Source organism: Panicum hallii, chromosome 3, assembly GCF_002211085.1.
Source record: "Panicum hallii strain FIL2 chromosome 3, PHallii_v3.1, whole genome shotgun sequence".
Taxonomy (NCBI): domain Eukaryota; kingdom Viridiplantae; phylum Streptophyta; class Magnoliopsida; order Poales; family Poaceae; genus Panicum; species Panicum hallii.
In genome coordinates, this window is record NC_038044.1 from 40,850,065 (window position 1) to 40,874,932 (window position 24,868).

A 24,868-nucleotide genomic window follows, 5' to 3' on the forward strand; every position below is an offset into this window, starting at 1 on the left:
TTGATCTGGCTTGCGCTTTCGGGGGTTCCCCAAGTGGTTCCACTGGCCCTTATCGAAATGGCTGTTGCTGTTGCCTTGCTTGTTGCTATTGCGCTTGGGGAATTAGTCGTTCTCCTCGTCCTCCTGGTCAGCCCACCGTACCATCATGTCACGTAGCTCCGCGGCAATAGTCAGTCGATTGCGTCCGAAGTAGTGGTGCGTGTGCTTCGAGAAGAGCCCGTTCTGGAAGCAGTGGATGACATCCTCATCGGTGATGTTGGCGATGGTGGTGCACATCTCAAAGAAACACCAGTGTAGGACATGAGGGTCTCGTTCATCTTTTGCTTGACCTGGGACAGATCATGGCGAGTGCCTGCTCTGATCATGGATCCTTGGAAGTTGTCGATGAAGGCCCGCTTGAGGTCTTCCTGGGAGTCGATGGAGTTTGGCTTGAGGCTTTCAAGCCATGTGAGGGGCATGATTTCCAAAGCTACCGGGAAGTAGAGAGCTTTGGTCGAGTTGGATCCCCCTAAAACCTCGATGGCAATTGAGTAGCATCGGATCCACTGGCGCGGGTCCTGCTTGCCGTGGTACTTGGGGATTCCGGCTTGTTTGAACTCCTTGGGATAGGATTTTTCAGTGATGTTGGAGGTGAAGGAGGGGAAGCGGTCGTTGACGTCGTCGTGGTATCTGTCGGGACGATCCCTTCTCCTTGCTTCAATAATATGCCGCGTGTCATGGCCGTCAGTGATCTTCTGCTTGAGGTCGATCGTGGGAGCGTCGTGAAGGCTGGCCTCGAGTGGAGCTTGGCCTTGAGGCCTTGCGCCATGCTGGTTGTGAGGATGGCGAGTAGATTGTTGTAATTCTAGTTCAGCGTTGCCACACGCGGACTGGTGGCCCTCATTGCGCTAGCGACCGTCGTTCCTCCTGTTCCTGGGGCCTCCTCCAGGGGTGCGACTGAACAGCACAGTTTCGCCATGGCGCTCAAACCTCAAGGGTAGATTCCGAGTGAAAGACACTAGATGTTGCCCATCGAGTTGCACGAGCGCGCTAGGTCAGATACTGCAGCCTTTGAATCTGGGGTTTGGGTGGTAATTGCTAGGCAAGGAGCGCTGCTTCTGCAATGGCGCCAATCGGTGTACAATACTTCCGATCTGCAGTTGCTGCAAAAGTGTTGTTGAGGTTCATTTGGTAGATTGGGTTATGAGCGCGATTTTCCGTGTTTCGCCTGTGCTGGGGCGCCTAGCGTTCTTCAACCGTTGGATCCTTCGGTGCTCCTCTTTCTCGTCCTACAGGGCATCTATCGTGGGCTCGTCGGCAGACACATCTACGAGTTGTTCATCGTTGTACTCAAGACCTAGCTCATCGTCGTCCGTGTTGTGAAGGGAGACCATGTAGACTTATGATCTGGCAAGTTGTTAGCCGTATAGCTGTACTCGAGTAGCTCTGTGCTAATGTCTCCCTCTTCCACGATGGGAAAGAGAGGTTTGCCCTCTTGAAAGGGCAGTTCCTGTATGAAGGCCACATGGCGGGAATCGTAGTCGAGTAGTTTGGAGGGCTCTAAGCCCTTCCAGTACACGAAACAGCCTTGCAGCGTAGATGTTATGGTTAAACCCAGATGGTTGCCCAAAAATGATTCGGGCTAATCATTGGGTTGCGAGTGGTTTTCAAGAGCGGGGCCCCCCCAACGGGCGGTGGCTCTCACATCTCTGAGTCCTCCTTGGCTCTAGCATGAAGGTGTAGTACTGAACGAGGAGTACTCTTTGTTGGAGTCCGAGTAGTTAAAAATAGGCCCCCCCGGCAAGTGGTGGCTCCCTCGTCTCCGAGTCCTCCTCGGCTCTAGCTTGAAGGTGTAGTACTGAACGAGGAGTACTCTTCATTGGAGTCTAAGTAGTTGTCGAAATGGGGCCCCCCGGCAAGCGGTGGCTCCCACATCCTTGAGCTTAAGCAGCAGATCTAAGTCCTCCAAGTCGAAGAGGGACTTAGATTGTGTGGTCCCCTCAGATCGGTTTGAGGCCGATCCGACTGGTTCTGGTGCATCACGAGTGCAAGTCGCGTTGAAAACAAACATCTTTTCGATCTGCAAGGCCAGATCGGGGAGCAGCAACTCGTTGAGGTCGCTACTTCAAGTTGATGCAGAGGCCTCCGGCTCCCTGGAGTCGACTAGGTGATTGCTGAAGCCACCCAAGCCGGCGGCGATGCAGATCCAGGAGCCGAAGATGAAAGTTGTGCCCTCGTCGAGCACTGTCACACCCGATTTATAAGAACATAAATCGAGCAATCATATATGCGCCAGGATCAAGTCACGCATATATACAACAGAATCATCAAGATATCACAACACGTATCTCGGATAAATGCGTATAAATTATAAATGAATATCTTTATTACAACTGAATCAAGAATCAGTTCAAGGAATGCGGAAGCGTAAAATAAATACATGAAGGGTAGGGCGCCACAGGGACGTCAACTGGGAGACAACGCCTAGAAATCGTCGAGTCCGCTGATGTAGTTCTCCACGTCGCCTGGTACTGAGCAGCAGTCGAAGATATCCCCGAAAGAACAGAAGAGTAGAGAAGGCAAGTGTGAGTACACAACTTGTACTCAACAAGTATAACACGGATTATGAGGCTCTAAGGTTAGCTGACTCAACTGCATTAGCTTTTAATCTTTGCAAATTTTATTAAAGCTAATTACTACAAGTGGATGAATTACCGTAACCCAAGTTGCATAATAATTAGTCAAGATTTAACATGAGACTACTGAAAGCCAAGCCAAACCACCAAGGTACAACCCCACTAATCACACGGAGGATCTGGGCCGCTCATGACTGTAAGCACAGCTGATATATCAGTTTTACACTCTCGAGAGGTTGCACAACTTTACCCACAAGTCGTGAGCTACGCTAGTTGTTCATCACACTTCCTTAGGTGAGATGACTAGCAAGCACACCACGAGACCGTTACAAAGGATCATGTTAGTAAGGTGTAACCGCTAAGATTTCTGGATCAGCGACGATGGGGCCCACCTCCGGGAGTACAAGCACACAGCACAGACTAAGCCGGAGGAGCAGGGACCATTGAAGCTTACCACCTCTCTTGCCCCGCAGGTAAGTTACTCCCGAACCAAAATGACCTAATTAGTAAGTCAAGACCGTCCCATTCCAGTCTTGTGGTTGCGCGGTTGTCCCAGGTTGTCGCTCTATGAACCGGTCCTTATGGAGAGTGGCCAACCAAGCACTAAGCACCGTGCTGGCCCCCTAAACCAGGTTTCTATAAAAACATCTTTTAACGAGACGTGAGCCGCTCAAGCACACAGCACAGAGGGCCACTCTCAGAATTAAGTTGTATATAACCATTAATAAAATTAATTAAAAAGGACCGAGGGGTGTGAGAGCGCAGCACCTAGCACAACTAACCAAAATGCAACCCAAGGTATTTATATAAAGGATAAGGTGGCTAGGAAGTCCTTATAGGCATACAATATTAAAATGCAGTATGAAATTGTATTTAAAAGTCATAGGATGTTCATGTTATACTTGCCTTCCTCAAAGTTCTCCTGCTGCTGCTCAAATTGCTCTACAGAAAGGGGCTCCTGGTACTCGTCCAAAGGCTCAGCGTCTACTCACGATCGCAACGCCAAAAACATGGTCCAGCACATACACATACACATACACATACATACAAACAAAGACAAAAGATAAGAAACAGTACAACATTACATAAAACAGCACACTAAACTATGATAGAACTATTCTACGCGTTACAACGATCGCGTGAGCGCGAAAACCGCCTAAAACTGAGCTAAGATGTGAAATCTAGGGCAAAAATAAGGTTCAGGGGCCTTTCTGTAAGAAAACAGGAAGTTCTAAGGGGTTCTGCGCAAAAACCAGGGGCCTAAACACAATTAAAGGCTAGATCTGATATCTAACCCGCAAAAACTCAGGGCATGGACAGCGGGTTCGATTTCAAAAAACTACAGGGGGCTGAACAGAAGAAACAGGACTAAAACGTAAATACTCTTGAACTAAAAAGGACTGCGGGTTGATTTCACAAAAGGGCAGGGGCTCTTTAGCAAGAAACCAAGCTGAAGCAGTACGTTCTGTTTAGGAGCGTTGGATCGGGATCGAGTTGCTCAGATCCATGGCTCGGTCAACGCGTGCTCGGGATGGCGGGGTGTCACCGGAGTGCGATCTCCACGGCGGCGCCTCGCCGGCGCGTGACGTTCCTGCCCCGGGGTTGACCTAGGGCGCACGACAACTAGTGGAAACGGGAGAGGGGATCGAGCTGTTGCTCACCTAGGCTCGGGTGAACCAGCTAGGCGGCGTAGGACGGCCAGAGACCACGACGAGCGGTGGCGCACGGACGGCGTCGGGGAAGAGGCTCGTAGAAGGGCGGCTCACGGCTTCCGGCTCCACGATCCTGCTCGGGGAGGTCCTGCGAAGCGGGCGGAGGGGTCAATACGGCCTGAGATGCACCGGTGGCCGGCAATTGCTCGGAGGCGGCTCACCGGCTGCGACGGCTCGGGGCCCAAATCCGGCGAGCGCAAGGGCGTGATGACGCGAGCAAGGGCTCGGGGGCCGACCCTGTACTGGGGCGGAGCTCCTGCGTGGGTCTCAGGCGGCGGGGCTGCAGTGGATCGATCATCCCACGGCGGAGCCGAAGCTCGATGTGTCGGAGCGGATCGTGGCGGCGGCTCGAGGGTTCGCGGGCGGGCGCTTTGGTGGTTTAGGTTCCAGTGGCGTGCGCGGAGCTAATTAAGGGCCGAGCGGGAGCTGGCGTGCGTGCCCGGGCTGGCGCGGAAAGCACGGTGACGACCTCAGCGTGCGGAGGAAACAGATCGTGCACAACTACCCCGCGCGATACTGGCTCGGGCGGCGAAGCTTCTGGAATGGAGGGGGAGGCTCGGTCACGGCCGGGGTGCAGGCTCGGGTGCGGCGCAAGGGCTCGGGGGGTGCGGCAGAGCGGGGCCACGGGCAGCGGCCGAGCGGCCGGGCCGGCGGGGAAGAAAAACAGAGGAGGGGTCGGGTACGGGAAGAAGAAGGAAACGGGGAAGGAGGCGCTGACGCGCGGGGCCACGCTGCCAGAGAGAGAAAAGGAGGGAGAGCGGGCGCGTGAGCGGGGAGAGGAGTGGCGCCGACATGCGGGCCCGAGGTGGCAGTGAGGGAGAGGGGAGAGCGTGCTCGGGCTGGGCTGCGCTGAGGGGCTGAGGGAGCTGGGCCTCGGTGCGGCCCATGCGGGGAAAGGAGGGAAAGGAGAGGGGAGAGCTGGGCCGGGCGTGGATGGGCCACGTGGAGAGGAGAGGGAAGAGGGGAGTGGGCTGCTGCTCTCTTTTCCTTTCCCTTTTCTTTTCTTTTTCCTTTCCACCCTCAAAATAAATTTGAATTCAAACCCTATATACTCAACACAAATAAAACAATGTCCCATCATGAATGCACAAACAAGTTGATCCTACAATAAATTTTATTTTCTCGTGTTATAAAATTACTTTAAATGTAAGATAAATTAGAGAAAACCCTGGAAAGTTTATTTGAGCCAAAATAAATTCATTAAAATTTGGAAAAATTATATTAGGGTGTTACAAGCACGGCGCCGGTGAAGTTGAAGGACGCCATCAAATTCTCTAGTGGATGCTCAACGAACACCCCTACCTGGCGCGCCAGCTGTCGGTGTTTTACCGCCACGCCCACCGAGGGATACCCCCGAGGTGGTGACTTTGTAGGTAGGGTGTCGCCAAGGTCAGGAACTCGAAGGTGCAAGGAACACAAAGGTTAGATAAGTTCGGGCCACCGAGAGCATAATACCCTACGTCCTATGTGGTTTGTATTGCCTTGGGTGGTGATCGGGTGATCTCCTGTTTTGAGGGGATCCCTGTCCGCCCTTATACAGTTTGGGGAAATAGGGTTACATGGAAATCCTAACCAAATACGAGCTTAGGAGTCCTACCTAAGTACTTTTCGGGTAGTTTTCTACCATTTCCAACTAGTTCTACTACTACTCGAGTAGTTCTACTATAGTACGAGTAGTTACAACTGGTGTAGGGTGTGGACCATGTTCCACCCCTTATCCTGTAATATGTATGCCATGTGCACAGTCCCGTGGGCCCGGGTCTGACAGACGGGCCGTGGCTGCTCTTGCACTCACCATGTGCCAATGGGAACGAAGTCAAGAGGGTGAGGGTCAAGTCCACTCGCTAGCCCAATCAGGTACTTAAGCTCACCGATTACCATATTCTCGGCATGTGGTTAGTACGTTCAAAAAACTTAACCACCACTACCACATACCACGACCTTAGCCAGTTTCGCTACACAGATAGGGCCTCAATCCTTAACATGAATATCGTAAACAGCCCCACCCATCAACCTTATGATTCCAACATAAGTAAACAAACAACTCCTATATCTCGCGAGTGACAGATAATCACTCGACTTTTACCGAAATCCTATTAGCATGGCATCTAGCAACTGACATAAACTAGTGTTCATAGCATAGGTACCTAGAATTATTCAACTAGGGTTTCAATCAACTCCTACAAACTTAATGCACAATACCATATATAAATAAAAGTTGCATAAGTTTAACAGTAGGGGTTATGCTTTAGGGCTTGCATTCCTGGGCAGCGCTAGCCTTGGGCTCTTCCGAACTATGATTCGGGTCTTTGATGACTTAAGTTAGATTGATTGTGACATTTAGGTACTTAGGAGATAGGCATGGTAAATTCTAGTATATGTTGTGCTTGTTAAAATGAAGTGTGTGTTTTTTTTATGAATGCTTTTTAAAAAAACTTAAATATACGTTAAAGGGTATTTTTGTAATTATGGAAAAATTAGGGTTCCTTTGCTAAATGTGTTTGAAGGTAGGGTAGTTTCAAATTTTATGAAGGTTAGTTTTGTAAAGGCAAGTATTTACTTTTAAACCACTGTAAGAAGTGGAATTACCTTAAGGTTTCAACTGGAATGTGAATTTTAAATAGGTTTTATGTGAAATTTGATAGTTTGTCGGATTTTAAAATAGTTTCAAAACTCTAACTCTTTTGAAGCTGATCCTTAAAGCAAAGTTATAGTTCTTTTTCAACTCTACACTTTTTCTTTTGGGCATATATTTATTTGGGCTATGGTTTGAAAGAAAATCTTACTTCACAGTGAACCCCTTAAACTTTTGAAAAATTGCGAACAAGTCCCCGTCATCTTCCTCTCTCCCCTTCATCTCTGTTGCTCTGCTGCACTGCCCGCCGCCCCTCACCGGCGATCTCCCGTGCTGCCAGCTGCCCCTCGCCGCTCTACCCGCACCACTTGGCCCTCCAGCTCGCCCGCCCGCCGCTCGCCCGACCCCTGCTGGCTTTTCCCCGGCCCGCCATGTTGCGCCGCCGTCGCCCGCAGCCGCCACGCGTGCCGCCGGCAGCCAGCAGCTGTTCCAGCTCGCCCGTGCCTCTTCTTGGTTCCGCAGCACGTCCAGGAGCCCTCCTCGACTTCTTTTTCCTCCTCGCACGGCCGCATTTCATATCTCTTCTTCTTCTCCGCTTGACTACCATCGCCAGAGCTCCGCCGCCGTCTTGCTCGCCGCCGTCAGCCACCTCCGCCGCCCCACACCCGCAATCCCATGCTCCACAGGCACCACTACATGCCACTAAAGCTCCCTGACTAGTTCTTCTCCATTCCCTCATGCTCACACCACCAGAACGCCGCGCCGGCAGTCCTGTCCACCGCCGCCGCTCGGCCTCACCGTCGTCCCGACGCTTCGCCCCCTCTTGGCCCTCACCGAGCTCACCACCAGCACCACATCTACACGTAGAAGCTTCCTGGCCACTTTCCCCATCGCCTTCCCGCACTCCGACCGCCGGGTCACCGCTGCCACCTCAGGACCTCGCCGCGCCGGCTCGGTCCTCCGTCGAACCGCCGTCTCTGCACCTTCCTTCTTCGATTCCTACCACCCCTAAGGCTGCCGTGAGCTCCTGAACCTTTTCACCCACTTCCCCCTCGCCGCCGGTGAGCCTCCTCACCAGAATTTGATCGCCAACGAGCTGTCCCTCCGTTCAAACCGACCAGGGACCCAATTGCAGACCTTCTTTTCTTTCTAGGGTGTTCTCTGCAAAAATATTAGTACGCCCCTCAATTCAAATCAGCTAGCTTTGAAAATCAATAGAAATTTGTAGAAAAATTCAAAAATTGTCAAACTAGTTTTGTTATACTCTAGTAGTCTAGCTCTACAACTTTTGTTACTAAAGTTTAGTTTGAAACTTAATATTTTAAGTTCTATTTTAAACTCTATCAAAAGTGAATCTTTTAAGTATCTTTTCCATGTTAGCTTTATTTCATGTAATTTTTGGTATGCAATTTGTATGTGATATGAGTGAACTTGTGTGCAAATTTCACCATCAGTACTGCACTCTAACTTGAACTCATTTAAATTTGTGCAAAGTAAGCTTGAAATGAGGTAAATTTATTCAAGCATGTTACTGATGCTTTCATGCTTAGATTCTTTTACCCTGTGTTGCTCTGAGGTTGAGTAATTCATAGTAAATCTTGAAGAATTTTTAGCACTGTGTAACTTAAGGTTTTGATTTAAACTTGAAATTTGAATTTAATTCAAATAACTAAGTTTCTGCTTTCAAACATTTATGAAAAATTTATGGCAAGCTCAACTGATAGAAGTAAATACACTCACCACAATTCAAAGCCAGAGCATCTGTAGATTTCAAACTAAAAATAAAACTTGTTATCTTAAGTTTGAACTTGTTCATTTTTATACCACTAATCTGTTAGGTTTAAAAATATGAAAAATTAACAGAAGTCTTGTATTAACTTCAGGTGTGTGTAGTTACATTCCTAGCCTCAGTACTCCTATGCTTGAAGCTATAGAAATTTATGCTAGTAAAGTTAATTGGTTTAATTTATAATAAGTAAATTTGAATTCTTGGAATTCAAATCAATTGTTTTGTGATGTATTGAATGTGATTTTTTGGATTGCAACTTTATCGTGAATGAAAGTTATTGACTTAATAATCACTTAATTCAAATCATTGCATATCATGTAGAATCGACGACGTTTGAAGACGGAACCTACAAATTGGTTCCGGAACCCGAGCAGGGTATATCTAAAGACCAAGTGAACGTTGCCGAAGATCTTACTAAAGCCTCGAACCAAAGTTCGGAAGATATTGACAATCCTGACCCCAGCCCCACCCAAGAAGGCAAGCCTCAGTGCATAACCCAGTTTTCCAAATTATGCACTTATTATGTTATGTATCTATATTGTGCATTAAGTTTTAGGAGTTGTAATGAAACCCTAGATGCATGAAACTTAGGAACCTATGTAATGTTTTCCGAGTCTTTACCGAATAGATGCTCTACTAATAGGACCGGCAGAAGTCAAGTGATTTCCTGTCACTCGCGCGATATAGGAGTTGATTGTTTATCTTTCGGCAATCACTATAAGGATAACGGATGGGGTTATGTACGATATCATGACTTGAAAGAATACCCCGTCTGTATTGGTTTAAGTTTGATAAGGTCACAGTGTGTGGTAGTGGTGGTTAAGTGTTTGAAAGTACTAGCCACATACCGTAAATATGGTACGCGGTAAGCCTAGTACCTGATTGGCCCGGCAAGTGGACTTACCCCACCACTCGAATTTTAGTTTTTGTCTCGCACACGCACTGACGTGTGGGAGTACGTTCTGCATAGCAGATGGGAGTACGGTCATACAATCGCGCTGTAGACGTACGTCCTGCACATTGGATGTGCGTATGGTCCTGCAGTCGCTTGTGGTGGCCTTGTTCCACGACCCGGAATAAGATGGGAATGGTTGCCCGGAAAGATAAGTTTCCGAGCATGTGAGTTAGGATCCCTTGCAAGGTTATGAAATTCAATTCAGAATCGTCCGTTTCTCACGGAGATTGAGACTGCTTGATACTTCTGCCACATAGAGTAATAATAGTAACAGTTAATGGAATAATTATGATGTATGCTTAATATCTACCTTGCCTGACTAGTATAAGTGCTTACCTAGAATGATTAAAAGAAAACTAGAATCTAAAAAGCTGAAACACGAAAGTAAGGACATACTCTTTGTTGCTTTTCAGCAAAAGAAAACTAGAGCCATTCAACCTATCATGGTCTAGTTATGGGCTCAGTATACCCAATGTCGGGTAAGCCTTGCTGAGTATTAGTTGACTCAGCCTTGCTAGTAATTTGGTTTTTAGGTATGTCGTTCGTGACTCAAGAGGATAGTTTGACTTGGCCCGGCAATGTTCCGCTTGGCTGGTCCGTGGAATGGGATCCGTCCCCGGCCGGCAATGACCCTTCGATGTAACGCCATGCTTTGGGCGAATTATGGTGCCTACCTCTGCGACATATGTAGTCGCGTTGTTGTTTCCGCTCCTAACTCTGAATACTGCTTGGTAAACTTGAAGTTTCGAATAATACATGTATAAATTTGTATTAGCTAGGATGAAACAAAACCCCTGTGTAATAATGTTTAATTATCCTGTGGTGTAAAAGTTGCGAGCTGTTGCAAGGCTGGACTCATCTTCGTACGAGGTAAACCTACATCGATCTTGTGTAACCATGGTTGTATCGGGCGGTGACTCGACAGACCAATGAGTTGTTCTGTTTGAAGTGCACTGAGCTTTTGTCGCCTGCCTAAGCGATGTCTAGCGTGCTTGAACCAAAATAATTCAAGCGGTTCTACCACAGCTGGTATCAGAGCTGTAGGTTTACGCTTACAGCCGGTACCAGAGATATAAGGGTACCCAGAGTTGCAATAGCTCTTAAAAATACTTTCAGAATAAAAATTTGTTTAACTAAAGAGTGTACAAATTACGTTGGACTCGTTAAGGTTTGTGCTTAGATCGTAAAGCCCTATGGGTTTATATGGGAGTTATCAGGTGGCTACTAACATATATAGTACGCTTATAGTACTACTCTAACTTCCAGCACTACATTTCTATAAAAACTTACTTTCGAGCACAATCAACTTTATATTTTGTAACGACACATTCGATGATGAGGTAAGAGGGTAAGGATCCTCAGCCAACTGAGAGAGCTTGGCCTTCCCGTCGGTGATGCGAACCGAACGCTGTTTCTCAAGCAGTGGCTTACTTGGGATGCTGCCAATATACCAACGATAAGTTGATTATATTGGGAGTATATTGTGAGGCACAGGGTATGGTGATCATTGTTCATACCCCCATTTTATACGGTACCCCCGTGAATACGTTGCAACGTAACGTATGTTAACATCGTCCGTACGGCGGGAATTGTGCGGATACTGTTTCTATAGTGAACAGTAATGTTTGGGGACGCTTTCGTAACGTGCTGGCATGAAAGGTTTGTGATATACAACTGTGGTTTCTGCAGGTACATTAACCACGATTAATAGGTTAAGACGGATAGGATTTATCGACTAGTTATTATAGAGAGGCGTATGTATTGTGCCACCGAAATTAACCACGTAAGTCCAAAGGTATTTGGCAGTTGTTTTGGGTTGTGAGTTCGAATAGTACGTGTATGCTTAATCCATGATCAAACAAATTGAATGCATTGAATGTGTTGTTCTTTTAAGAACATTTAGAGTGTTGTCTATTCCCCAGTGCAGTTTTGATATGATCCTTGCGACAGCCTTAGTTGAGGGTCTCGGCATCTATTGTTTCATTCTCCAGATCTATAACATCCATCTGATTTCCAGCCTTTACTGTTACCAGAATCGGTCATCTTGTTTCATTTACCTGGTGAGTTCTCAGCAGGGTAGTTGCATTCCAGCCGTCCCATGCATCTAACTCACCTTTATTGTCCCAGTCTATTCACTATTTGTTGAAAACCTTCAATCTCACCATTTGAATTCTTGCTTCAGATGGCGGAATTTCCAAAGATCTTTTAGGACCACGAGGGACATGCTCATACCAATGCCTTGCATTGGGAGGGTTTTCCACATCTTTTGTGGGAGTCACTTCAGTTATTTTGCTACACCGAGCCCCCGCAATATGATGGAGTTGAGTATAGTGAAGAAGGTGTTCCTCGGTGCAGAGTGAAGATGACTATCCCTCAACATCCTTTTCGTTCTCTGTGGCAGCCCATCGAGATTAATGTGGTTGGTTTTTGCCTCGTTGACACTATAGAAGTAGCAGCCCTTGAAGCTATCAACTTTTTCTGCGACCAACATCCAGAAGAAGTTGCAGCGTATCCTATTGGCCTATTCCCTGCTGTGGATTCTCGTGACCCCGAGTGGGTTTTTCGAGTATCACATTGTGGCCATTTACTGGGAGATCTGGCCGAAGAGACGTTATATACTATGATCAGATTCATGAATGCATAGCACCACTATCAGATACTTCAGCACCGCGGTACGAACCAACTGACTAGCATAGCTCAAAGTCATCATAGAAATATTGACCAACAGGTACTCAAATTGAAGAGCTCCAAGCCACGATCACTACTAAAGATGAGGTTATCACACAACGAGATGAAACCATCACCCACCGAGAGGATCAGATCCTCGAGAGTGATATAGTGATTGTCCAGCGCAACACCATTATTGAATTCCTCTAGGAAAAAGTCCACGACCTCACCCTTGAGCTAGATGACGCCATCGCCCACATCAATGTGCTCCATGAGCAGCCGGCACCTCCTGATGTACCTAAGGAGCCTGAAAGTGAAGATGAAGAAGAAGATCTGGAAGAGATTGAAGGAGTTTCTGATCTTGATTCCGAGCATGGAGATCTCGAACCTAATCCTTACTCCCATCGTTCTTCTTCTAGCAGTCAGTCATCTGTGGGCAACCTCGATGATTTCTAGCCTTTTTCAAATCATCGACCTTCTAGATGTACTCAGTGTAGTATAGTATGACATAGGGAGTAAACAGTCTAGTTTGACCTAAGGGCCACTTGTTGTATTATATGTGGCATGTGTAGGTATGGCTTGGTTGTAATGAGTAGACTCCCGAGATGTAACATAATGACCACCAGTTATGATCTATAACCCGAGTTCCTATCCGGTTATCTTTTGAGCTATCAATCTGTTGCACTATCTCCATATGTTCTGTGGAAGCATGTATTGGTGATTTCTAATGGATATCTTCCATTCTTCATATGGTTGGCGCTACGCGTGGAATCCCTAAAGGTTTCAGGCTGGACTAGGCTAGCAGTTCCCAACAACCGCCCCCAGCACCACCAAATCTAGCAGAAGTGATGGCATGGCAGACTGAACTACTTAATCAGCTAGTACAGGCACAGATGAACCAATACTATCACCACCATCGAGGTCGGGATGCACCTCCATCTGCTGGTTATCAAGACTTCTTCAGCACCTAGCCCCCACTGTTCCACAAGACTGAAGAGCCTCTCGACGCTGATGCATGGCTCTGTACTATTGAGTCCAAGTTTGCGCTACTATCCGCACCATGTTCAGAAGCAAATAAGGCACTTTTTGCAGCACAGCAGCTTCGCGGCACTGCCCGCATTTGGTGGGATTATTATTATGCCATGCAGCCAGAAGGACATGTAGTCACATGGGAAGAGTTTCGGACCGCCTTTAGGACGCATCATATTCCTGAAGGACTTATTGAGTGGAAGCTCAATGAATTCTTAGCTCTTACTCAAGGAACTCGCACCATAATGCAGTACGCACAGGCTTTTAATCACCTGTGTCAGTATGCGGGTTATCATGCAAACACCGATGCTAAGAAGCGAGATCGTTTCCGTCGTGGCCTAAACACCAAGCTCAAAGAACAACTGAATCTTGTTAAGACAGACACTTTCGATGAGCTGGTCAACATGGCCATTACTCAAGAAGATTGCATTTTAGCCCACCGGGCTGAGAAGAAGCGAAAGATACCCACTGGACCCTCGAGTGTTCAACCCCCGAGGTATCGGTTAGTCCAGAATACAGCTACATGAGCCCTGCCCCGAGATAATCCGTCAGGAAGATGGATCGCCAGACCTCCTCTGCAGTCTAGATTCAACCGGCCGCCTGTACCGCAACCTCAGCAACAGTTTAGTCCAAGGCCGAACTTACCGCAGTTCAACCAGGGAAACAACAACAATTGTTGTTTCAATTGCGGCAGCTCATCGCATTTCGTCAGGAATTGCCCTCAACCTAGGAAATCATTCCAAGAGCAGACGTCCAATCCAAGCAGCAAGGGCAAGGGCAAGAAGCAAGTTGTGCAAGTCCACCAAGGAAGGGTGAATTTCACAACTCTCTCTGAACTTCCTGAGGGTGCACCAATAATGACGGGTACTTTTACTATACACCATCAACCCGCAGTTATACTTTTTGATTCTGGTGCAACTCATAGTTTTATCAATTCAAAGTTTGGAACAAAAGTAGGCTTGAATTACTATCCTACTAAAGGAGCATATATGATAGCGACTCCTGGCGGTAAAATTGCCTCAAATCAAATCTGTAGAAATGTACCAATTCAGTTGGGTAGCAATCTGGTAAAGGCAGATTTACTTGTGTTAGATCTAGAAGGAATGGATATCTTACTAGGCATGGATTGGATGACTAGGCACCGAGTATCATTAGATATCTCTTCCCGCGCAGTTGAGATAGATTCACCCTACCAAGGCACTACTATTCTCTATCTCTCACAACGGAAGTGCATCAACTGTTGTGCCTATGCTATAGAAGGGATCAAGCTAGAGGACATCCCTATTGTATGTGAGTACCTAGATGTTTTTCCGGATGATTTGCCTCGGATGCCTCCAGATAGGGACATTGAGTTTGTTATAGAGCTACAGCCTTGCACAGCCCCCATCTCAAAGAGGCCATATCGTATGCCACCCAATGAGCTGGCAGAATTTAAAATTCAACTTCACGACCTCCTTGATAAAGATTAGGCCCAACGATATTCCAAAAATGGCATTTTCCACCAGATATGGACTCTATGAATATCTGGTTATGTCTTTTGGTCTTACCAATACACCAGCATATTTCATGTATCTTATGAACTCAGTCTTCAGGCCAGAGCTCGATAAATTCGTTGTGGTATTTATCGATGATATTTTGATCTATTCCAAAAACTTAGAAGATCATGCAAGACATCTTCATGTCGTTCTTCAGAGATTGAGAGACCACCGTTTATATGCCAAATTCTCCAAATGTGAGTTTTGGTTGGATACCGTTAAATTTCTAGGTCACACCATCTCCAGTGATGGCATATCCGTCGATCCGAGTAAAGTACAGGAAGTACTAGATTGGAAGCCTCCTACTTCAGTCCATCAAATCCGCAGTTTTCTTGGTCTAGCTGGCTATTATTGTCGTTTCATCCCTGACTTTTCTAGAATAGCCAAGCCCATGACAGAATTACTGAAGAAGGGAATTAAATTCTCCTGGAATGCGAAATGTGAAGAAGCATTCCACACCCTAAGAGCACATCTCACTACTGCTCCAGTTTTGGCTCAACCAGATAATTCTAAACCTTTTGACGTTTATTGTGATGCTTTGGGCATTGGACTTGGTTGTGTACTTATGCAAGACAACCGAGTAATTGCTTATGCATCATGAGCACTCAGGACTCATGAACAGAACTATCCTACACATGATCTTGAACTTGCAACTGTTATTCATGCACTTAAGATTTGGAGACATCATCTGATGGGTACTAAGTGCAACATTTATACTGACCATAAGAGCCTCAAGTATATTTTTACTCAAGCAGATCTAAATACTGGAACTTATAAAGGATTATGATATAGAAGTATACTATCATCCAGGCAAAGCCAATGTAGTTGCGGATGCACTTAGCCGCAAAGCGCACTGCTCTTGCTTATCAGTAGAAACCTTTAGTGAAACTCTCTGCTGGGAAATGAGAAAACTCAATCTCGAGATCATTCCTCGAGGAAGTTTAAATCATATCGCAGTTGAGGCTACACTTAAGGATAGCATCGTCATGGCACAACAGCATGATGAAGGTGTCAAAATCATCAAGCAGATGCTAGCCCAAGGAGAAGAAAAATACAAGTGTTTCCAAGTGGATCACAAGGGGATTCTATGGTTCAATGGGCGTATTGTTGTACCCAAGGACCATCAGCTTCACAAGCAAATATTGGACGAGGCACATCTGTCCAAATTTTCCATGCACCCCGGTAGTACCAAGATGTACCAAGACTTGAGACAGAACTTTTGGTGGACTTGCATGAAAAGAGAGATTGCAAAGTATGTCTCAGAGTGTAACATTTGCCAAAGAGTTAAAGCCAGTCACTTAAAGGTTGCTGGTGTTCTTGAACCTTTACCCATCCCTTCTTGGAAGTGGGAAGATATCAGTATGGATTTTATTGTTGGTTTACCCAACACTTCCCAAAGGCATGATTCTATATGGGTAATAGTTGATCAATTAACAAAAACTGCCCATTTCTTTCCCGTGCATACTACTTACAATGCTAAAAAGTATGCTGAGATCTATCTTGGCCAAATCGTTCGTCTCCATGGAGTACCCAAGATGATCATTTCTGATCGTGGAGCATAGTTCATTGCTCATTTCTGGGAGAAACTTCAACATTCTCTTGGAACCAAGTTAATACGAAGTTTCGCATATCATCCACAGACAGATGGACAAACAGAAAGAATAAATCAAATCCTAGAAGATATGCTTAGAGCTTGTGTAATCCAGTACGACCAGAATTGGGATAAATGCTTATCTTTGGTGGAATTTTTCTATAATAACAGTTATCAATCGAGTCTCAAGATGCCTCCATTTGAAGCATTATACGGTCGCCGATGCCGAACTCCTTTAAGTTGGTCTCCAACCGGCGAACATAAAATCTTTGGACTCGATCTTGTTACTGAAGCAGAAGAAAAAGTGAAGATCATTCAAAGTAATCTAAAGGCAGCCCAATCTCGATAAAAGAGCTACGCGGACAAGCGAAAGAAACCATTACAGTTTGAAGTTGGTGATTTCATATATCTTCGAGTATCTCCTACCAGAGGTATTCAACGATTCGGCATAAAAGGAAAACTCGCTCCTCGATATGTTGGACCTTTTGAAATTCTTGAAGTCTGTGGATCCGTAGCTTATCATCTTCAACTTCCTCCTCAACTAGTAGCCATTCATAATGTCTTCCATGTGTCTCAAAAACCCTACCGAGATCATCGATTTACAAGCCATCGAAATTGAATCAGATCTATCTTATACTGAGCATCCAATCCGAATACTGGATACCAAGGAAAGAAGCACAAGAAGAGAGACTATCAGGATGTTTAAAATTCAGTGGAACTATCACACCGAAGAAGAAGCGACTTGAAAAACTGAGTCATATCTTCAACACAACTTTCCAGACTTTCTTAGAGCCAATCCACATTTTTAATCATCCGATTCCATCCTGTTCCGGAATCTCGGGACGAGATTCTTTTTAGGGGGGATGGCTATGACATTCAGGTAGTTAGGAGATAGGCATGCTAAATTCTAGTATATGTTGTGCTTGTTAGAATGAAGTGTGTGTTTTTTTTTATGAATGCTTTTAAAAAAATTTTAAATATATGTTAAAGGGTATTTTTGTAATTATGGAAAAATTAGGGTTCTTTTGCTAAATGTGTTTGAAGGTAGGGTAGTTTCAAATTTTATGAAGGTTAGTTTTGTAAAGGCAAGTATTTACTTTTAAACCACTGTAAGAAGTGGAGTTACCTTAACGCTTCAATTGGAATGTGAATTTTAAATAGGTTTTATGTGAAATTTGATAGTTTGTTGGATTTTGAAATAGTTTCAAAACTCTAACTCTTTTAAAGCTGACCCTTAAAGGAAAGTTATATTTCTTTTTGAACTCTACACTTTTTATTTTGGGCATATTTCCATTTGGGCTATGGTTTGAAAGAAAATCTTACTTCACTGTGAACCCCTTGAACTTTTGAAAAATTGCGAACAAGTCCCCGTCATCTTCCTCTCTCCCCTTCCTCTCTGTTGCTCTGCTGCACCGCCCACCGCCCCTCGCCGACGGTCTCCCACGCTGCCAGCTGCCCCTCGCCACTCTACCCGCACCACCTGGCCCTCCAACTCGCCCGCCTGCCACTCGCCCGACCCCTGCTGGCGTTTCCCCGCCCTGCCACGTAACGCCGGCGTCGCTCGCAATCGCCACGCATGCCGCCGGCCGCTAGTAGCTGTTCCAGCTCGCCCGTGCCTCTTCTTGGTTCCGCAGCACGTCCAGGAGCCCTCCTCGACTTCTTTTTCCTCCTCGCGCGGCCGCATTTCATATCTCTTCTTCTTCTCCGCTTGACTACCATCGCTAGAGCTCCGCCGCCGTCCAGCTCACCGCCGTCAGCCACCTCCGCCGCCCCACACCCGCAATCCCGTGCTCCACAGGCACCACTACATCCCACTAAAGCTCCCTAACCAGTTCTTATCCATTCCCTCGTGCTCACGCCACCAGAACACCGCACCGGCAGTCCTGTCCACCACTGCCGCTCGGCCTCATCGTCATCCCGACGTTTCGCCCCCTCTTGGCCCTCACTGAGCTCACCACCAGCACCACATCTATGCGTGGAAGCTTCCTGGCCACTTTCCCCATCGCCTTCCCGCACTCCAACCGTCGGAACACCACCGCCGCCTCGGGACCTCGCCCCGCCGGCTCGGGCCTCCGTCGAACCGCCATCTCTGCTCCTTCCTTCTTCGATTCCTGCCACCCCCAAGACCACCGTGAGCTCCTGAACCTTTTCCCCCACTTCCCCCTCGCCGCCGGTGAGCCTCCTCGCTGGAATTTGATCGCCGTCATGTTGTCCCTCTGTTCAAACCGATCAGGGACCCAATTGTAGACCTTCTTTTCTTTCTAGGGTCTTCTCTGCAAAAATATTAGTACTCCCCTCAATTAAAATCAGCCAGCTTTGAAAATCAATAGAAATTTGTTGAAAAATTCAAAAATTGTCAAACTGGTTCTGTTATACTCTAGGAGTCCAGCTCTACAACTTTTGTTACTAAAGTTTAGTTTGAAACTTAATATTTTTTAAGTTCTATTTTAAACTCTATCAAAAGTGAATCTTTTAAGTATATTTTACATGTTAGCTTTATTTCATGTAATTTTTGGTATGCAATTTGTATGTGATATGAGTGAACTTGTGTGCAAATTTTACCACCAGTACTGCACTCTAACTTGAACTCATTTAAATCTGTGCAAAGTAAGCTTGAAATGAGGTAAATTTATTCAAGCATGTTACTGATGCTTTCATGCTTAGATTGTTTTACCCTGTGTTGTTCTGAGGTTGAGTAATTCATAGTAAATCTTGAATAATTTTTAGCATTGTTTAACTTAAGGTTTTGATTTAAACTTGAAATTTAAATTTAATTCAAATAACTTAGTTTCTGCTTTCAAAAATTTATGAAAAATTTATGGCAAGCTCATCTGATAGAAGTAAACACACTCACCAAAATTCAAAGCTAGAACATCTGTAGATTTCAAACTAAAAATAAAACTTGTTATCTTAAGTTTGAACTTGTTCATTTTTATACCACTAATCTGTTAGGTTTTATAATATGAAAAATTAGCAGAAGTCTTGTATTAACTTCAGATGTGTGTTGTTAAATTCCTAGCCTCAGTACTCCTATGCTTGAAGCTGTAGAAATTAATTATGATGCTAGTAAAGTTAATTGGTTTAATTTATAATAAGTATATTTGAATTCTTCGAATTCAAATCCATTGTTTTGTGATGTATTGAATGTGAGTTTTTGGATTGCAACTTTATCGTGAAGGAAAGTTATTGACTTAATAATCACTTAATTCAAATCATTGCATATCATGTAGAATCGACGTCGCTTGAAGACGGAACCTACGAATTGGTTTCGGAACCCGAGCAGGTTATATCTGAAGACCAAGTGAATGTTGCCGAAGATCTTTCTGAAGCCCCGAACCAAAGTTCGGAAGATATTGGCAATCCTGACCCTAGCCCCACCCAAGAAGGCAAGCCCCGGTGCATAACCCAGTTTTCCAAATTATGCACTTATTATGTTATGTATCTATATTGTGCATGAAGTTTTAGGAGTTGTAATGAAACCCTAGATGCATGAAACTTAGGAATCTATGTAATGTTTTTTCAAGTCTTTATCGAATAGATGCTCTGCTAATAGGACTAGCAGAAGTCGAGTTATTTCCTGTCACTCGCGCGATATAGGAGTTGATTGTTTATCTTTCTGCACTCACTATAAGGATAACGGACGGGGTTATGTACGATATCATGACTTGAAAGAATACCCCGTCTGTATGGTTTAAGTTTGATAAGGTCACAGTGTGTGGTAGTGGTGGTCAAGTGTTTGAAAGTACTAGCCACATACCGTAAATATGGTACGCGGTAAGCCTAGTACCTGATTGGCCCGGCAAGTGGACTTACCCCACCACTCGAATTTTGGTTTTTGTCTCACACGCGCACCGACGTGTGGGAGTACGTTCTGCATAGCAAACGGGAGTACGGTCATACAATCACGCTGTAGACGTACGTCCTGCACATTGGATGTGCGTATGGTCCTGCAGTCGCTTGTGGTGGCTATCGGTGTTTTAACGGCTGCCCACCGAGGGGTATACCCGAGGTGGTAAGTTTAGGTCAGGAGACGCCGAGATCAGGAACTCGAAGGTGCAAGAAACACAAGATTTAGACAGGTTCAGGCCGCGAGGTGCGTAATACCCTACGTCCTGCATGGTGGTTTGTATTCCCTTGGGTGTTGATATTGTGTTTTGCATGGTGGTTTGTATTCCCTTGGGTGTTGATATTGTGTTTTGAATGGGTCCCTGCCCCCCCTTATATATCCGGGAGGTCAGGGTTACACGGATCTAGTCAATACTAGCCAAGGAATTCTACTCGAGTATAACTCGAGTAGTTTCCTTCTGTACTGACTAGCTTTATCTCCTACTCAAACGAGTAGAAAACAACACAAATAAGAGATAAGACGGGCTTTATCTCTTAACCCTGTTTAAACTACGTTATGTACACAGCCCCGTAGCCCCGAGTCTGACAAGCCCCCGAGCTCTTCATGGCTGAGTACTGCAGGCTTCTCGAGTACTTTCGAAGCAGTCTTCAGCTTCTCTTGAAGCTCCATCTTGAAGTTCTTCTTCGAGTACTTTCTTGGCTGCATCGAAGCTATGAGGTGCTCATGTCCCGAATCACTTCTTTGGTATGGTGTGCGATTGAAAAATCGCACTCCATATGGAGTAGCCCCCGAGCCTTAGGTTGAATTGGAGAATCAGGCTGAGGGTCGCATTAGTCTTGAATCTTCCTTACTAACTTTTCAAATAAATTTGAAAAAATAAGTAGTCGATGTCACATATCCTGCAGCCCCCGAGCCTTGAATCCAAATCTCTCAGGTTTGGAAATAAGGATCCAAAAGTCGTGGCATGCAGTGTAAAAATGTCCCCATGATAAATAACTGGTATGATGGTACAAATGATGGAAGTTAGATCTAGAATTCGAAAAACCTCTTTTCTCGGGACAGTTGACCCTAAAAAAATGATTAATCGAATATTTTATCTAAACAATTCACCAAATGACCCCTCATCTTCCAAATATTCTCTGAAATGACTCTTCAACTTCGAAACAGTAAAATTGTATCCACCCACTGGTTATTTAACCCCACGGTAACACCAAGTTAAAACTATGCTTCCAATCTGCAATCCACCAAGAACTTCCCAAAACTCCCTAATAGAGCCGCACTCCGCCTTCACCCTCTTGGAGAGCCCCAATCCAACCAAAATCTCCCCGCCCCTTTCCCCACAGCCCCCGAGCGACTTGTGGCAAGCGGATCTGGAAATGGCGCCCAAGAGATCTGAGAAGGATGGGAAGAAGAAGGAGGCGCAGCCGCCGTCTAGGGAGTGGACTCACAGTAAGTGCTCCCTCAACAATCTCAATAAACTTGTTTCCGAGGGATTGCTCTAAGACAAGAGTCTTGTCAACTGGCACCCCTCTTTTCACGAACCTTTCCCCATGGAAAATGTAGACGAAATCGTCACATTTTACCATTTTGCCGAACGGGGTCTGGCCCTCCCCTCTTGCTCTTTTTTCCGTGGCCTTCTTTATTTCTACGGGCTTGAGCTCCATCATCTCAACCTGAATTCCATTTGCCATATCGCAATCTTCATCCATTTCTATGAAGCCTTCCTCAGAGTCGAACCCCATTGGGATCTTTTCCACTTCTTTTCCGAGTAAAACCACAACCTACATCCAAAAATCTATCCATTGTAGGGGGTGCCGGCATCCAACTTAGACAGCAGGCTGGCGATAGGTACCTTTCCTATAAATTCCCCTCCAACATTCCTGGATGGAACAACCACTGGTTCTACATTGAAAACCATGCCCCCAGCTTCCTGAAAAATCCGGCAAACCCCTAGTCGTGAGGCTAGAGTGGAACACCGAGTTCCCGAGAGGAGACCTGGACCAAGTCGATGAGTTGCTAGCCATCATAGCAGCTCACAAAGAAATAGGGGTGACCGGAGCATCTGTAATGTTCTCTTTCTTCAAGCGCCGAATCCAGCCACTCCAACAACGCCACACCTTAGGCTTCGAGTACATAGGCACTAAAGATTCCTCTCGGATGTGTGCAGAAGAACTGACTGATGACCCCGCACTCACCCGGGTCAGGCGAGTGCTGCTGGACGTGGATGCGGTTCCCTACATCCTGCAGCTGTTTTCTACGCAAAATCCTCCAAAACCAGCAAGTATTTGACTACTTTTTGTTGAAAACAAGTTCTGCTATTCTGCCACTGCTAACTGAAAATCTTCTGTAGGGACACATAGAGTTGTACCGGAGCTACCCTCCACAACCCGACATCCCTCAATCGGACCACCTTCTCCCCAGCGCCGCGGCCGAAGTGAAGAGAGCTCGAGCAGCTGAGGCACTGCCGGGCAGCGAGACCACGGAAAGCGGGAGCCCCATGGCGGAAAGGGAAGCCGAGGGGGAGGCGAGAAGGGACAACTCCCCCGGACCATCCGTGGAGTTGACCGAAACTCTACCTTCGGTCTCCAAGGGTCATCGGGTTGTGCGCAAATGGAAAGCGCAAGAAATTGAGTCCTCCAGGTATGAATTTCCAGTCTTGTCACATATCGGTATTGTTTCACGCTGACATTATCCTTTTACAATTCACCTGCTTCTCCTCTCGAGCCGAGCGCCAAGAGGTGGGAATGGATCCATCAGCTTCTGCGACAGAAGCGGTTACCGTTGCCGTGGCAAGCACCACATCACCATCTGGTGCGACCCCGCCGCCAGCAACGGGTACCATGGTGGAGACGCCAAGGGCTATGAGGGTGAAGAAAGCTGTCATGAAGAAGTCTTCGCTGTAAGTTTACATCTTTTTGCATAGTGAACATTCTGTTCTTTTCGACTTGTGTGATGATATAATTGATTCTGCTTCATTAGGTATGTGACTGCCAGGGTGTTTAAACCAAAGCCTGTGTCGGCTACTCGAGCCCCCGAGCCGCCAGCCCTAGGAGCCAGCCCCCGAGACGGACACGCCACTACCCGACCTGCCAACCCCCCCCCCCCCCCGAGCCCCAGCAAGCCGAAGCCAGAGCTGGTGGTGAGGAACAAGTCGAGGCCTCTGAAGCCACTCCTGCAGATGGCATAGGTAAGTGTTTGACCACCCATGGCTAGCTGCTTAGACCACAGACATTATGTACTGAATGCATCTTGACTCGCAGGTGCCCAGCAACCACCTTCTGAAGAAACTGCAGGGATCTCAAGGAGCCCTGGAGACTTGCTGATGGCCGGACACGGATACCAGAACATCATCACCACAGATCTGGTGGATGATCCAATGCTAATGGATGACAACATAAAAACCTTCAAGAAGGCCTACAAAGAGTTGTACGATTTTGCCCTGGTAAGACATGATTACTCTTCTGCTAGTGTATGTTGTTGAGTTGCTTGTCTTAATCTCCCTCCTTATGCAGAATGTGATCAAGCACTCACAAAAGAAGACTGAGAAACTGAAAGCAGTCGTGAGTGGCCACCAGGAGCCCGTTGCCAAGGAAAAACGCCTATCCGAAGAGCGGACGAAAAACTGCTATCTTCAGAGAGAACTTGACCAGCTGAAGCAAGAGCGGACTCGAGAGACGTGGCTCCTCAAGAATGATCTATGCAATCTTGAGGAACAACTCAAGGAACAAAAGAAGGCACACCAAGGCAAGCCCTTACATCCCTCGAGTACTTCCACTTAACAATTTATCTTGGATTCTGAAAATATCTTCACTGCAGAGCTTAGGAAAATCTTAACATATAAAGAAGAGCTACTTACTAACGTGAAGAATATGCTGTATTGCCGTACAGATGACGTCGAGAGGCTGCAGAAGGTCATCGCCAACACCAAACAACAGTTTGCCGATAGCCTTCAGCAGATCAAGACACTTGGCAAAGAGAAGGAGCAACGGCAAAAGGAGCTGGAGGACCTCAGGGGAGCCGCCAAGAAGCTTGTGGACATTGTGGACCCACAAGAAGATGGTGAAGTAGGCGAGCGGCCCTTGCTGGAGCGACTTCTCAGAGTGCCGCAGAAGGTCGTCAAGTTCCTCACTGAAGCCCCGATCACGTGTGTCAGCCACGCTCTTGCCTTTGTGAAATCCTTTTGGCCGGAAGCTCAACTAGAAACGTTTGCGCAGGGAGTGGCTGCGGAGTGCACTGAAGAACAATTCAACGAGTACCTCCAAGAAGCCCAACCTGTAGCAGACCAAATAGTAAAAAGTGTACTGCAGGATTAAGATGTAAAAACAAGTACTCATTTCCTTGTATATATATTCTTATTTGATGTCTCTACTTGTATGGGCCTCAACTGAATTGTCATCCAGATTTAAAGGCTAAGTAGTAGACACTACCCCGGGTACAGCGACCCTGGAAGTAGCCGTAGTAGCCGTAGCAGCTCCGGGTAGGAACCCATCCAACAAGTTAGATACAACCCGATCGAGCAGGTCTAACCAGTTAGGTAAGAACGCGAGCATCAT